This window comes from Zeugodacus cucurbitae, chromosome 5 (genome assembly GCF_028554725.1).
Source record: "Zeugodacus cucurbitae isolate PBARC_wt_2022May chromosome 5, idZeuCucr1.2, whole genome shotgun sequence".
NCBI lineage: Eukaryota > Metazoa > Arthropoda > Insecta > Diptera > Tephritidae > Zeugodacus > Zeugodacus cucurbitae.
In genome coordinates this window covers 40830150-40844630 of record NC_071670.1, presented here as the reverse complement: position 1 = coordinate 40844630, position 14481 = coordinate 40830150, and the positions used below count along the sequence as shown (strand labels likewise).

At 36.2% G+C, this 14481-nt stretch overlaps 1 protein-coding gene across 4 annotated transcripts in view; it reads left to right on the top strand.

The window, feature by feature from the left end:
- The window catches only part of LOC105214684 (irregular chiasm C-roughest protein), a 236208-nt gene that overhangs the window by 106697 nt on the left and 115030 nt on the right, over positions 1–14481 (top strand). For all 4 annotated transcript variants that reach the window (XM_054231878.1, XM_054231880.1, XM_054231879.1 and 1 more), the window contains exon 2: positions 6676–6798. The gene's annotated coding sequence lies outside the window, so the exon portion shown is untranslated. The remainder of the gene's footprint in view (positions 1–6675; positions 6799–14481) is intronic.

Sequence of the window (14481 nt, the reverse complement as noted above, 5' to 3'; positions counted from 1 at the left end):
AATATATTTGCAAATGATTGTCCGCCTCTTTATGTGACGAGTCTGGTCGGATGAATGTGTAGATGTGTGTAAAAATGGTTGATACTAGCGTCACTCCAGTACTTTTGTCTCTTGTAATTCTTGTCTCTGGAATTCCGAGTGTTGCCTGTCTAGTCTCAGTTTCGTCGGTGCTTTACCTCCGCCCGCCGTCAATGTTGCTGCTCATCACGCAGCATTCGGAGCTGTTTGCTTGCTCCCATAATTCTGTCTCTTCACGGTCTTGCTACTTAGCTAATTTAGTAGTTCCTTCAATTCACTTCATTGCGTCAGTTACAGCTTACATACATACATACATATACTTCAGTTAGGGTCTAGTCTCCGAACCTGCTTGTTGCGATGCGTAATTTTCGCGTTGACCAAGTCATTTCTGCTATTTTTCCACAGCCGTTTGGTTTGCCTGTCGCCTGCTTTGGCACTTGTTTGTCTCTCTACAAGATATATATCTACGCATAATATTTATAATAAATATACATATATATAATTTAAATGGCATTTACGTTTTTAAGCATCAAGTTTAGGGGACACTCACTGCCTGAGTGACTATAGATTCCTCCAGTTGCAGCTGCCACATACCGATGGGCGGGTAGGCAAAGTAATTGGCGAAGTCGTCACCCTCCTTGGATCGCTTAAGTAAGCAATGCTAGTCAGTTTCTGTACGCAATGTTTATGCCTTCATTATAATATACGAAAAATTTATTTGTCTTTTGTTTTGACAAACTGTAGTGCTATTGTTGTAATTTATCTCCGTCAGATTGTTGGTTTTACTTTGCTATTTTCTTACGCCTTTTCTTCGAGGAAGAAATAATCATGTAAAGAACACCCTGGCCAGATATCGGAACGCTTAACATTAGATTACTAAAAGTATAAGTGTCAGATCTTTCTAAAGTCTTGACGTACTCTTAAAAAAAAAATAATCTTAAGCATATTTCTAGAAGGAACTAAAAGTATTAGAGCAGCCCTGATACAGAAGAGATATTTACAAAGAGTTCTTTAAAATCAAATGTATTTTCCAATAAGATTAATAACTCCATAACGTGGGAACCGCTTTAAGGATACTGCATCGAACATTTTCAATGCTGGAGTGTTTTCATTCATTCGTATAACATGGCCGATCCAGTGTAGCACATCGTTCCATCGTCTGTGGTATTCGCTGTTGCCAATGTTCAGAGGACCATAAATCTTGCGCAAAAGCTTTCTCTCGAAACCCCAAAGAGTCGTCTCATCGAAGGTTGTCATCGTCCACGCATCTGCGCCATACATCCGGACGGAAATAATGAGCGACTAGTAGAGTTTGATTTTGGTTCGCCGAGACAGGATTTTGCTTTTCAATTACCTACTCAGTCCAAAGTAGCACCTGTTGGCAAGAGTGATTTTGCGTTGGATTTCGAGGCTGACATTATTGGTGTTTTTGATGCTGGTAACTTCAAAGTTATGACTGTCAACGGTGTGTGGGAGTCAAGATGCGAATGCGCTGACTGTTTGTTTTATGTCAGGAGATATAGCAATAGATTAAAGAAGTCGCACGATAGAGATTCACCCGGTCTGAAGCCTCGTTTGGTATCGAACTGTTCGGAGAGGTCCTTCCCGATCCTGACGGAGCTTTTGGTGTTGCTCAACATCAGTGTTTACATAGCCGTATTAGTTTTGCAGGGATACCAAATTCAGACATCGCGGCATAGAGGCAGCTCCTTTTCGTGCTATCGAAGGCAGCTTAAAATCGATGAAAAGGTGATGTGTGTCGATCCTCTTTCCACGGGTCATCTCCAAGATTTGGCGCATGGTGAATATCTGGTCAGTTGTGGATTTTCCAGGTCTAAAGCCATACTGATAAGGTCCAATCAGTTTGTTGACGGTGGGCTTTAGTCTTTCACACAGTACGCTCGATAGAACCTTATAGGCGATATTGAGGAGACTTATACCACGGTACTTGGCGCAGATTGTGGGGTCTCCCTTTTTGTGTATTGGGCAGAGATTACAATCGTCAGGCATGCTTTCTTCCGACCATACAAAAAAGCTGATGCATGCACTTTATTAGTTCTTCGCCGCCGTATTTGAATAGTTCGGCCGGTAATCCATCGGCCCCCGCCGTTTTGTTGTTCTTCACGCGGGTAATTGCTATTCGAATTTTTTTATGGTCGGGTAATGAAACATCAATTTCACTGTTATCGATTGGGGAATCGGGTTCGGCTTTTCCTGGTGTTGTACTTTTACTGCCATTTAGCAGGCCGGAGGAATGTTCCCTCCATAATCCCAGTATGTTCTGGACATCAGTTACCAGATTGCCTCCTCGGTCCTAACATGATATAGCTCCGGTCTTGAAACTCAAATCAATCAATCATCCTTAAAAGCTTTCGCAGAACCAAGTTGGTATTTCACAAACAAAAAATCTTTAGATATCTTATTATTTCCATATTTTGTGAAAGCAATTATGTTTAGATGTTTTGGTTGTTTTCTTTTACTAGAAGGTCGAGAGATTTATAGCCTTTTTCTTATTAGGAGCGATGGAGATGAAACATTGAATTTATAAGATCTTTATGAAGAGATTGGTATAATTATAGTTGTGTACATTAATATCTAGAGGTTCTTATTCTTCTCGTTTATGTTTCCAAGACAAAGCGAATAATAATCTCGATCCACTTGTGCTTAAGACATTTTCCTGAGAACCTTATTAAGGATAAAACATATTGTTGAATCATATTCCTCATTCAAACCAATCATTATCGATATCGTTACATTTGGTGTAATCGTTCTCTAGTCACAATTCCATCCACTGTGTTTCCTGATAGCTATTCTTAGACAACTGACAATTCTTCAAGAAACAGCATATGCTTATAAATATATTTAGTTGTTGGTTTGTAAATATGTTAATAACTTGTTGGAATCACCTATCTGAATGTCAAATCTTGTCAGTTGCTGAAAGCTTCAAACAAAACAAAGAAAGAGCCAAAGATATGATAATCCATAAAATATTGGATTATTTATCATCATCCAAGAATTGATTTTATTGATATTACACTGCTTGATAGTTAACTGTCTATAAACTTTAATGTCATTCTTTATTCAAACTTCAGTCATAACATATATGTATTATTTAATGTTTTCTCTTTGCCTTGGCCACACATATACATACAAACATACATACTAGTACATATATATTCTTTGTTCCACCTTCAGCATGTGCAGATTATTTATTAAAATACAGACAGACAGACACACACACACACACACACACATATGCATAATTCAATCGTCGGACAGTTCATTTAATATTCAACATTCGATTTGTTGTGACTTAATGGTAATCGTAATCGATATAAGACGAGACGTCTTTTTGTATATATACTATGTATGTATATATGTAAATGTGTCAGTGTATCAGTGTTGGATATGCATGTATAAAACAGGGGGATATCACCAACACATGCTGTATGGTAAATATTATTATGGTGGATGTAGAGAAATATGCATATTTAATAAAAAATTGATTTAGCATTAAATTGCTATCTGTCGAACGAGGCAACTGTAGTTATTCGGAACTGCTGGGGATTTCGCAGAGCTTTGGCTTAACTTACACTGTGGATCATTTGGTATGCGTATGGATTTGGCAAGCTTGCAGTAGATAGCTTTAGTTTCGAAATATTTACGTATTTATGTATTTAAATTGAATTGTTGTAAGTTTCGTATAAATATATATTTTGTCTAAGAATAAATCTTTAATTCTCCATTCGATTCAAAATCTACTTTTTCAACGTAAAGTTGTGTGCTTTTAGAAAGTTTTGTGTCATATTTGTCGTTGTTCTTTAAAGCAGAATTGTATTGTATTGTTATATATTACCTCATTTCAATATTTTGATAAATGTACTAAAAATATTCTAACAGTTCTGATTTATTTTGTATTATTCAAATGAGATATGATATATATGAGGTGATATCGTCATTATATAAATTTTTTTGTATGAGAATTTCTAGAGCGACTTTAGATTGTTAATAAACGTGAATAATGTTTTGAATCTTCCACCGACCTTCGCGACTTACAGAACTTTGCATAATTTTTGTTAGATTAGATTAAGGGGTAGATCTACGCAACTGCAGAGAATCTCACTTAGACAGCTTCGACTGTCCTTTGTAATACCCGGATACTCCTCACGGATCTCTAAACCCTTATGTTACGACAAAGCGCTATAAAGTTCTTAAGTAGGCTATTGTCAATTCTAGTTATTTCACTGGGTTCGCCGAAGATGTGCCGAACGAGGTCTGGCGAACGCTGGACATTGGAGGAGGAAGTGCTTGGAAGATTCCTATTCGCCTTCCTCCAAACAGCTTTGGCAACTAGAGTCTGATTTGATTCCAAACCTCACCGCGTGTGTATCTATTAGACAACGACCAGTAAGAACATCAATGAGAGAGCCTTACTTAGTAACAGCAACTGGAAGGACCGTTTTCGATCCACTGCGGGCTAGAAAGATCTCTCTACTGCACAGATGCTGGTTTGTTTCCAACATTTGGCGAGTTCAATGGAGTCAGTGTATCCAACGATCTAGCACAAGTGGACCGATGACTACCCATACGCTTCCACTCCCGAGTCAATGTTGCTAGAGCTCCCTTCCTTGCAAGCTGATCCGCTGTACAGTTTCCAGCGATTCCGCGGTGTCCGCGTACCCACACAAGTCGGTTTACAAAGTAGTTCGAATCTAACGATGTTACTAGCTTAGAGCGTCATCTAATCCAAATCTAGCTGTCATCGAATCCAAGGACAGTATTGCCGCTCTGCTATCGGAGTGAATACGGATGCTTCTCTAAATTTAAACAATTTATTTCAATCTAAAGGTTCGAACTAAAAATTTCGAAGGCATAAAAGGAAATATGTGATATGACCGATGCGAGAATTGAGAGAAACTTTGTAGATGGAATAATGTTATTCTCGATCCATTAAGAATTCAAATCATAAGAACAGCTCTTTGTAAGATGAGGAATTTTTAAAATATAACGAGATATTTTTATGAAAATAGTATCGGAGTAAAATAAAAAAAAACTGTGTAAACACCGTCCGATGATCAGATATGTATGTACATATGTAGTTATATTGAATCAAGACCTCTAACAGAACTTTCCTTTGAACTTCAGAAGATCACTGTTATGGAATTGAACTAGGTACTGCCAGTGGACTTTTATATGAAAATAGTCACAATGTATTAAAAAAACTCGAATTTGAATCCTACTGTGCAACAACTCATAAAATCGAATCGTTTAAACAAAAATACATCTACATTCATAATTTCTATGGAATTTTTATGGAGCACTAAACGGGAAAGCTATTGAATCTATTTATCACGTTATGTGGAGTTAATATATTTATTATGTGTTCTATTCTAATAGTTTATTTATGAATAGAAATCGGTTGATTTGTATGCATAACATATTCAGTATGCCAGTTTTATTCCCTTCTTTTACAATTGTCTTTCCTTTATTGTTAACGCTGTCAAAACGCTCTCACGCCTTTCGAAATATTTATATCAATAGAATCAGAAAGAACTGTTTTATTTTTCGTGCTTCTTCCGCCTAGTGCTCAATTCAATTACAATTTCTTCTTCTTTATTTAACGAAAATGAAAATAAAAAAAGAAAATTAGTCTAAAATTTACGATCTTCCCTACACATTTAGAATTCGTGCAAACACACAAATACAAACAAAAGAGAGATAAGAGAAATTCTACCAGTTTTATGTGATTTTATTTAACCGAGTTCGCTTTGATGGAGCTCATGTTTTGACTTGTTAATGTGTCTAACATGACAGTCGAACATGACGGCTGGAGTAGCCATCGCCGCCGCAGCCGCCTTTGTCGCCGTAGACGCAGTTGTTGCTGTCTGTCTCTTGAACCTTTGCTTGAGCTTCAGAGTACTTGTCTGTAGGTTCTCATACATGTGTACATTAATATTTGTAAAACAGTTCCATACGCCGAATTCTAAAGGTCCAGACGGGCACCTAGCACACGCATGGAATACTAAAACTGTAAACGCTTTGAAGTGAAAAGAGTAAGAACGAAAAACAAAAAAAAAAAAAAACATTAAAATATAATATAACTTAACAAATTTATACCGGCTTTTGAGCGTCATCGGTAGGCCGTTCTGTGTTGCCAGCATTTGCCCAGTTCACCACTTCTCTCTCTCTTTGACTTTGACAACCAAATTGTGCAGTATTTGGTGGTAGCAGGATCAGCAGTGTCTCGTATCGCTGCCACATATATTTGGGCACAGTAAGATTGTCTGTGTCTGTGTGTGTGTGTGTGATATCTAAATCTGAGCGACTACTGTTTGTTACCCAACGGTCGGCCGGCCGGCTGGCTGTGCATTGCACCTGACACATTCACTCGGAACAGCCGCTTGATTGGGGTGCTTTGTGCGTACCTCCTGTGTGCCACGGCCAGCAGCGCAGTTTTAAGTTGCCGCACACGTTGCTCAGCCGCATTTACATATCTGTATATACTCTTGTAGGGGTTATTACTTTAAAATCAAATTATATAAAAGCCATGAAAATAAACATTTAGTTGTCTCGCTTACAGTTATTATTCTCCATTTAAGTATTGTTTTTATTGCATTTTTCGTTTTTTTTTTCATGTGTATTTTTGGTTTCTTCCAGCTTGACGTGCCTCCTGTGTTGCTGTTTTACGCTTAATTGATGCCACTAATTTACATAATCATATCATTACGCTTCAATTGGATTATAAGATGTTATCGTCAAGTGGTAGCGATCCATAATAAGGTAATTTAGATTTTAGAAAATATTTTTGACCAACAAAAAAATGGAAATTTCAATTTGTTTGTATTTTTATATGTCGCTATTCTTTATATTATTCTTTTATTTATTTATATTATTCAGAATTATTCTTTGGTGTGCCCTTCACGTCATAAAATTTAACGTTTTCAAAAATGTATAATTATTGTGTGCTCAGTTGTAATATCTATAGGCATTTTCTTGAAGCGCGTGTCTATAAGACATGAAGAGGGTCTGGAGTTTTAGGTTGTTTCAACTTGGTGTCCCTACTTGTGTTTTGTTGAGCTCTATAATCAATTCCCTAAAACCATCCGATTGCTCTTCGTCATTATAGTTCATGTATTCTTCTATGGTTAGTCTCGGCTTCTCTCTTCTCTATACCGATTGCTCGAATTGCAATAGTGCCCATATTAGTCAGGTCTAAGTGAACGGCGTGAATCTGCAATTAAAATAGATGTCTCTAGGGCCAAGCACTGGTCGATTAAATCGATTTTACCATAGACCATATTATAATTTAATAATTATAAAGCACAGAGCTGTCTTTCCCAAATCGTTTTCCGAAATTGAATTTCTCACAAAAACAACAACACTGCGGTACATTTTCTATGGAAGTCTTTTCTATAACGCTCCACAATAGCTAATACGTCTATTCTTTTATAAAAGTGTGTATTTTTACCATTTTTCCAAGTTATATGCTCGAAGGGCTTACTTTATGTAGGGTCTTTTATCTAATTTCGTGAAATTCTGGTACTCGATACTCATTTAAAAACTAATAGAAACTGGAAATATCAGGTCTTAGAATTAAATAACTCAAATTGGTTAATTGATATTTTTATAACGACCATAATGAATAATTCGTGGTAAAACAAAGAGTTGGGTTTTAATCTGTTCTAGCTTCAGTAATTACGGTAGTTGATCACCTTTATTGAGGAGAAATATTTTCGTACCAAAGTGCTCTTGAGATTTCTCTCTCCTTCTCTGTAATATTTGATCAAAGATCACTTGAAAGGAGTCTAATGACCTTATGTTTTACAATGTTGACATGGTATTGCCCGCCTTTCGCAAATATCTTAACGATATTAGTAGAGAGTCTTCATAGATCATTTCGCTTCTTAACAGATTTGTCATCTTACCGAACCGATTGATGAGACGATATTAAGAAATATTAATTTTACGATTCCACAGATTCCCTTAAAATAGCAATAAAATATAATTATTTCCTATCTTAACTCATAATATAATCAATGGTTTGAACTTGCCTCAAGTAGATTTGCAGATTTTGCCTCAGAACGGAATTAATTGTAGATTATTAGCTTCGGCTATTATAAAATGGAAGGTGCTGGCATAATCTACCATTTAGACTACGGTGGTCGTCAGAACATGCTATCTATCTACAAATACATATGTACATATTTCTATAGATATATATATGTATATACTACCTTTACATAGAAATATGTATGCATACACGTATGTGGACTAAAAACTTCTACCCAACAAGTGTATTGGATTCATTACTGTTACTGAGCCAGGTCTTGCCGGCATTTAGGCGTAATAAAATTTTAGACACACAAGCATTTCGGAGGCTTATTTGTTATTCTCGTTTAATAGTCGCACTTTAATTGTATCTTTTACTTTGATGGTATCATTTAGAGCTTGAACATAAACTGGGTTTACATTATATACATATATGTATACATACATATCCACATATGTATGTGCATACTGTTCATCTAAGTGTGTATATAAAAGTAGTTGACTTTGCTTCGGCGGCTTTCTGTTCTAGACATTTTGAAACATTTACTGTCATTTAAAGCATCCTTGCTTCTTTGCGTGTGTGTGTGTGTATTTGGCCGACGACACAAATTTCGAATCAGAAATCCTTAAATCATGTCACTCGGCCAACTTTAGTACCACACTCCCTGACACTTATGTACCGTCATCAGTTGTCTTTATGTCTGTTCTGGTAGACATCATATGTTTCGTATTTACATACATACATATTAATTTTGTCTCGCACATGCGTTTGTATGAGCGTGGAAAATTGGGTATGCATTCAAAATCGTTGTTGGTATGGTTGGAAAATGTAAATTTTATTTAACCATTCCTGCTTTCAAATGAGCTTACTCTTGCACGTAAGAAAAAATAAAAATGTGAGAAGTGAAAAAAAAAACATAGAAAGCATATATATTGGATATATAACCCATGTCGTTTATGCATTGCAACTTGAACTTGAACCCTAGTATTAAGTACATTTTCATGGGTCTAAAGTTAGAAGGTAGCACAAATAAAGTAAACTGGCGCATTCTAAATAAAGTTTACATGTCTTTTCTGAAGCTGTTTCCACTTACTGGTTTAATTGTATGTCACTAATTAGACATTTCTGCCTTCAGAAGAGATTCGTGGTTACATAAAAGATCCTTTCGTCAAGATTTCTATTATGTGTTTGCTTGCTATTTTGTCACTGAAATAAATTAAAGTAACCATACATATTCGGTCTTTATTTTATATATTTAGGCTTAGCCCGTCCTACGGACTTTTAGCCATGTTCTCAACACAACCGACTACTTGTATGGTATCTGATAAGGCCAAACTTTCGTAATGATCTTAAAACAGCTCTTAGACCTTTTTCTGACGTTATCTCCCGAAGATTTACATTTAAAACTGTTTAAAAGAAAAAAATCATGAAATCTAGTTTTCTTTGAGGTTTTGTCTCGAAAAAATTAGTGCTGAGAACTCAGATAGTCCGCCTAGGGTTGGTAGATTTGTTCACTGACATTAACAGAGGAAGTGGAAGAATTTCTTTGGGTTAAAAAATGTCCACACTGATGAAAACTGGAGAGGATAGAGAAAATACTTGTATATAAAGAAGAATACAAGTCATCTTAACTAAATAATAGTTCTGGAATAATAGTGAACTGGATCTAAAAAAGTTCTATACCAAGTTAACTCTTCAGTTTTGATAAAATTTACGGTTTTTAGGTTATATCATTTTTGAAACAATTCATATTTTTACATCTGGACTGATCTGTCGACATATTTGACATTTTGTGAGTATATGTCAGTAGCATTTTCTCCCACCACTCTTCACTTTTCACATACATATGTATTTGTAAATATTACATATCAACTCCACATATCACCTACTACAACCCGAAAAGACCAAATGTGTGCGGGCTTGATTTGTTTGTTTGGCTTGTGGTCATGCTTGCTACCCACAAGTAGTACGTAACAACATACTCTACTTCATGGCAGCGTTTTCCAACTCTTTCACCACCAACTACTGCTGTTCCGCTGGCTGTGCGTGTGGCTTGCTACTCTGTCCATCCTATGCCTTTTTTGTCAACCAAAATTTATGCAGTTTGACATACATTCAAATGCATTTTGTTGTTGTTGTTGTTGTCATTATGCATATTACTTAACCATGTGTTTTTTTTTGGTTTGCGCTGCGTTTATCCAAATCATAATACATGATCCGTGTCGCATGCGTAACTTTGGTAGCCTTTGCCCAAGCTACGCATCAAGCCGTCAAGCTTTTGTTGTTTTCATGTTTTTCTTCTATGCATATTACTGTTAATTTATATTCACGATTTCACTATTAAATGTGTAATTTAGTAGTTTCGGTATCTGAAAAATTTGTCTTTATTGTCATTTAGCCAAACGCGAATGTAACTTTATGTCGCCTACAAGCTTATCTCGCATGCTTTGTCGCTCCATCTCGTTGCGGACTCACTTGTCGAGTTTTTCTTAATGTGTTCGCTCTTGTTTTTTATGCCGTGCTTGGTAATTTTGATTGACACTTCGTTTGTTTTGTCTTAACTAGGCTGGTTGTTGTTTGGATCTTGATGTGTTGTGTTGCCCTTTCTTTTAAAAGTTTTGGTTATAAATTAAGTTTTAAAACGTTTCTGATGTTTTCAGCGGCGGCGTGAGGTGTTCCATTAACAGTTAATTTATTAATTTGTTATGCAAATTAGCATAACTTACTTTTTTAATTACCTGTTGGGTTTAATTTTTTTTTTTTGCTTTGGAGCTAAGCTTCTCATTAGGAAATACAGTTATATAGGAGTTTCTATACATTGTGTCATAAGAACGTGGTGCTAATTAAGAGCATTTACGATTTTTTGGTTTAAATTAAATAGCTTTTCATTATTCTTCTTTGTTAGTTTAGGTCTCTAGTAGGATTAAAAAATGCAAATTTATACGAAATAGTCACAGTTATCGTCTCAATGTTTTTCTTAGACCTTTCAATACTAAAAGTCCTTTAGTGGGCTTAAGTTATACGAAATATACATGTATATGAATTACAGATAGAAAGTTCAGGATTCCATCTTTCTATAAAACATGTGGACCTTGTTTGATTTCCTAAGTTCAATATCACAGCCAGACAAAAAATTGTTTGTTATAACCTGGGGTCGTTGATTCCGACGAATTTTTCAAAAAAGCGTCCGCCATATTGGATCCGACATTTTGAATTTTGGAAAATTGTCACCAGATTCGAAATCAGCGACCTCGAATAATGAGTTTCAAGATAATCAGATGAATATTGATTTTCTAGGGTTATCTCAAAACACTGATCTGATGGGGTTAAATGGACCACGGATTCGGATTCAGCGACCCCAAATTCATCATCTACAAATAAGAGTATAATGGCATAACAAACATTTTTTTTTTGTTGTAGATGGCTATGTATTTAAGGGGTCATTAAATTGTACAAAAAATTTATTTTCATATGATTTTTCATACAGTTTGTAATCATTGCGTTAGGTTATAATGTTGCTTCTCCATTTAGCAAGTTGGTGCTAAGTTCAAACAATTAATAAAGCTATAACAGGTTTGATTTTATTTTTTAAACCGATTCAGACCTCTCTTTACTTCTGCTACTCTCTCTCTCAACACTTGTCGGAATCATTGTATTGATCTCACTAATTTAATCTCTTTGAATTCATTAATGCTTTTAGGCAGTGTCTCAAAATGTTAGATAGCTGGACCAATATTTCCCACCATAGACACGTCATTAAATTTGATTTATTACAAACCTAGGTTAATTCTTGACCAAAGTTAGGACCATCGATAATAGTGATGAAAAAATCACCATATTCTCTGATTGGTCCAAATAAGAGACTCGCAAAGCTGCAGCGATATTTTGTGTTGGTTTTAAAGAAATGATCCTATGTTTCTAGATGAGATCGTGGACATAACAAAAAGTCCCAAATTAAGTCAGGTTTTTAAGTTCATGGTTAAGCGGGAAATTAAGCGACCAGTTGTGTCAGCAAAAGGCCTCATTTCATAAGAAAATGTAAAAAGCCGAGAATAGACGTGAATAGAACTTCTGTATAGAACATAGTGAAAATTATTTGTGTCTCTGAGTCCTGAAACCTAAAACTCAAAGTGAATCGCGTGCCATATTCAGGTAGTATTAAGTACATTTGACGTATAAGATCAGAACTTTTTTTGAAATGGCGACAGCATCAAACATAAATATTAGTTGACACAAGGTGTTGAATTTAATTATTAGTTCAATAAAAAATTACGGAAATTCACGCATCATAAGATTAATTTCTGAGGTGTAAAAAAATACTAAATCGCAAAAGCAACAACAGCACCCAACACCACCGACAAACGAAATGAACCCTTGCGTCAATCAAGCCATGAAAATTAACAGAATGGCTCGAGATGCAATGATAAAGTCGGCATTATGAAAAACCATAAGCGCATAAAAAAGTTTATGTTCTGCAGCAAAAACGCTAACAAATTAGTATGAATATGCAAAATTGGAAAACAACAACGACAAAACATTACGTTACACACACGTGTAGTGTACGAAACCCTTTGCCATTGGAGACAAGTTTTTTTCCTTTGCCGCTTGATTACTGCATAAGCTACCTGAAGTGGTAAATGCTCGTAAAAAAACTGTTGTTGTCATAGTTACAGCCAAAGCATCAAGTACAACAACGACCATGACAAGCTTCAACATAAACACTTGAGCGCACATACAAAAAAAAAAACAACTAGCGAAAAGTCAGTTACAAAAATAACAAAAACAAAAAAACCAAACAACGATAATGTTGAACGCATCAAAAGCGAAGCGTCAGCCAGCAACCGGTAGCGGTGGCGGTGGCTGTGGCGATGGCTCCAACGGCGACAGCAGCGGCAACTTATATCACAACAGTCAACAGCAATCAACGTGTGTCAGCAACGTCATCATCGATCGGCGGTCGGGCTCAAATTACATGGCACACACATAGCATAGAGAGAGAGAGAGATATAATGCCAACAACAACTACAATCAAGCGAAACACTAATCGCAAAAAAATATTATAACGACAAAAACAACAATTGATAACTAAAATAAAATACGCGGCGGGGAATGATGCTATAAACCAACAACAACACTGAGGTTATGCTGCAACAGTTCTTGCCACCAACCAACTTTGTTGTTGTTGGTATTAGTATTGCTGTTGTCATTATTATTGCTGTTGTTGTTGTTGTCATCATCGTTTTTGCCCACATCATTCTTGTCGTCGTCATCGTCATCATCATAGTCGCTGGCCCCACTCAATGTAATCAAGCGTTAAGTGATTCTACGAAAGTTGCAACGCTAGTGGTTGCCTGGTAACTCGCTCTTATTGTTGTTGCTGCTGTTGTTCTTTTGTGGTTGCTTTCGTGTCATTGCTGTGCTGTTGCCTGCAGGCTGCAGCCAACTGTGTGCTGGTATATTTAGCTTTGCTGCGTTTACTCTCTGCTGCTGTTGCTCCTTTCATATTTTGCGCCAAAATGCAAAAGAACAACAACAACATGCAAAAACGAGCAGACGAAAATGTTTTTAATCACAACAATAACATAGTGTTGGCAACTAAGTGACTGCGCAAAGGTTAACTGCAGTCAAGCTTGACTTGTGACTTATTTGCGCACAGCTCGATGAAAGCAGAAATCGAGCGACTAGAGTGCTGATAGCATATAATGATCAAATGCTGTTGATAACAGGTGAAATTATAAATTTAAAATTAATGTGGACTGCGATTTTCATATATTATATGGCAGATTTGACGTTTGCTTTCTTCATAATACTGAGAGTAGTCGTGGTGCTCCCAACAATTGCTGGAGCTGATATAAAAATTAAAATTTCTGTAAAGGAGATTTAGACCCTTTCCGTCAAATATGTCTAATATATCGTACAATAAAGGAATTGTCTTTCTATTCAGTATATTGCTCTAAGACATCACTAACTATCTCACCTGAATCCACGCCTCTTTTCGATAATTTAGAAAAAAGTCAGTATAGTATTCTATGGTACGAAGAAGCCAATTCGGACACGTCTCTTAGCATCCTTAATTCGCGTTTTTGGAAGAAATAGATTTTGATAATCTGTAATACCTATTCATAAAACACGTTCCAAGTTTTATCTACAAATCACGGATAGATGAACGGATGAACCACCAGATGAATTAATACCTGGTCGGACAGGAACCCTCAATTTCGTTCGTGAATACCGTATCAGGTTAAACACGTTATTATCCAGACCAGATCCTGATATCACATGTTGTACATGCAATGAGTCCCCGCATGGCTCTTATATTCTATTTGTATGTCCAATCAAAACCACACATCTGACATCCCTCTTCATTTGGTCCGAACCCGGCGAAACAGCTCGTTTCTTCGAAGTATCGTTAG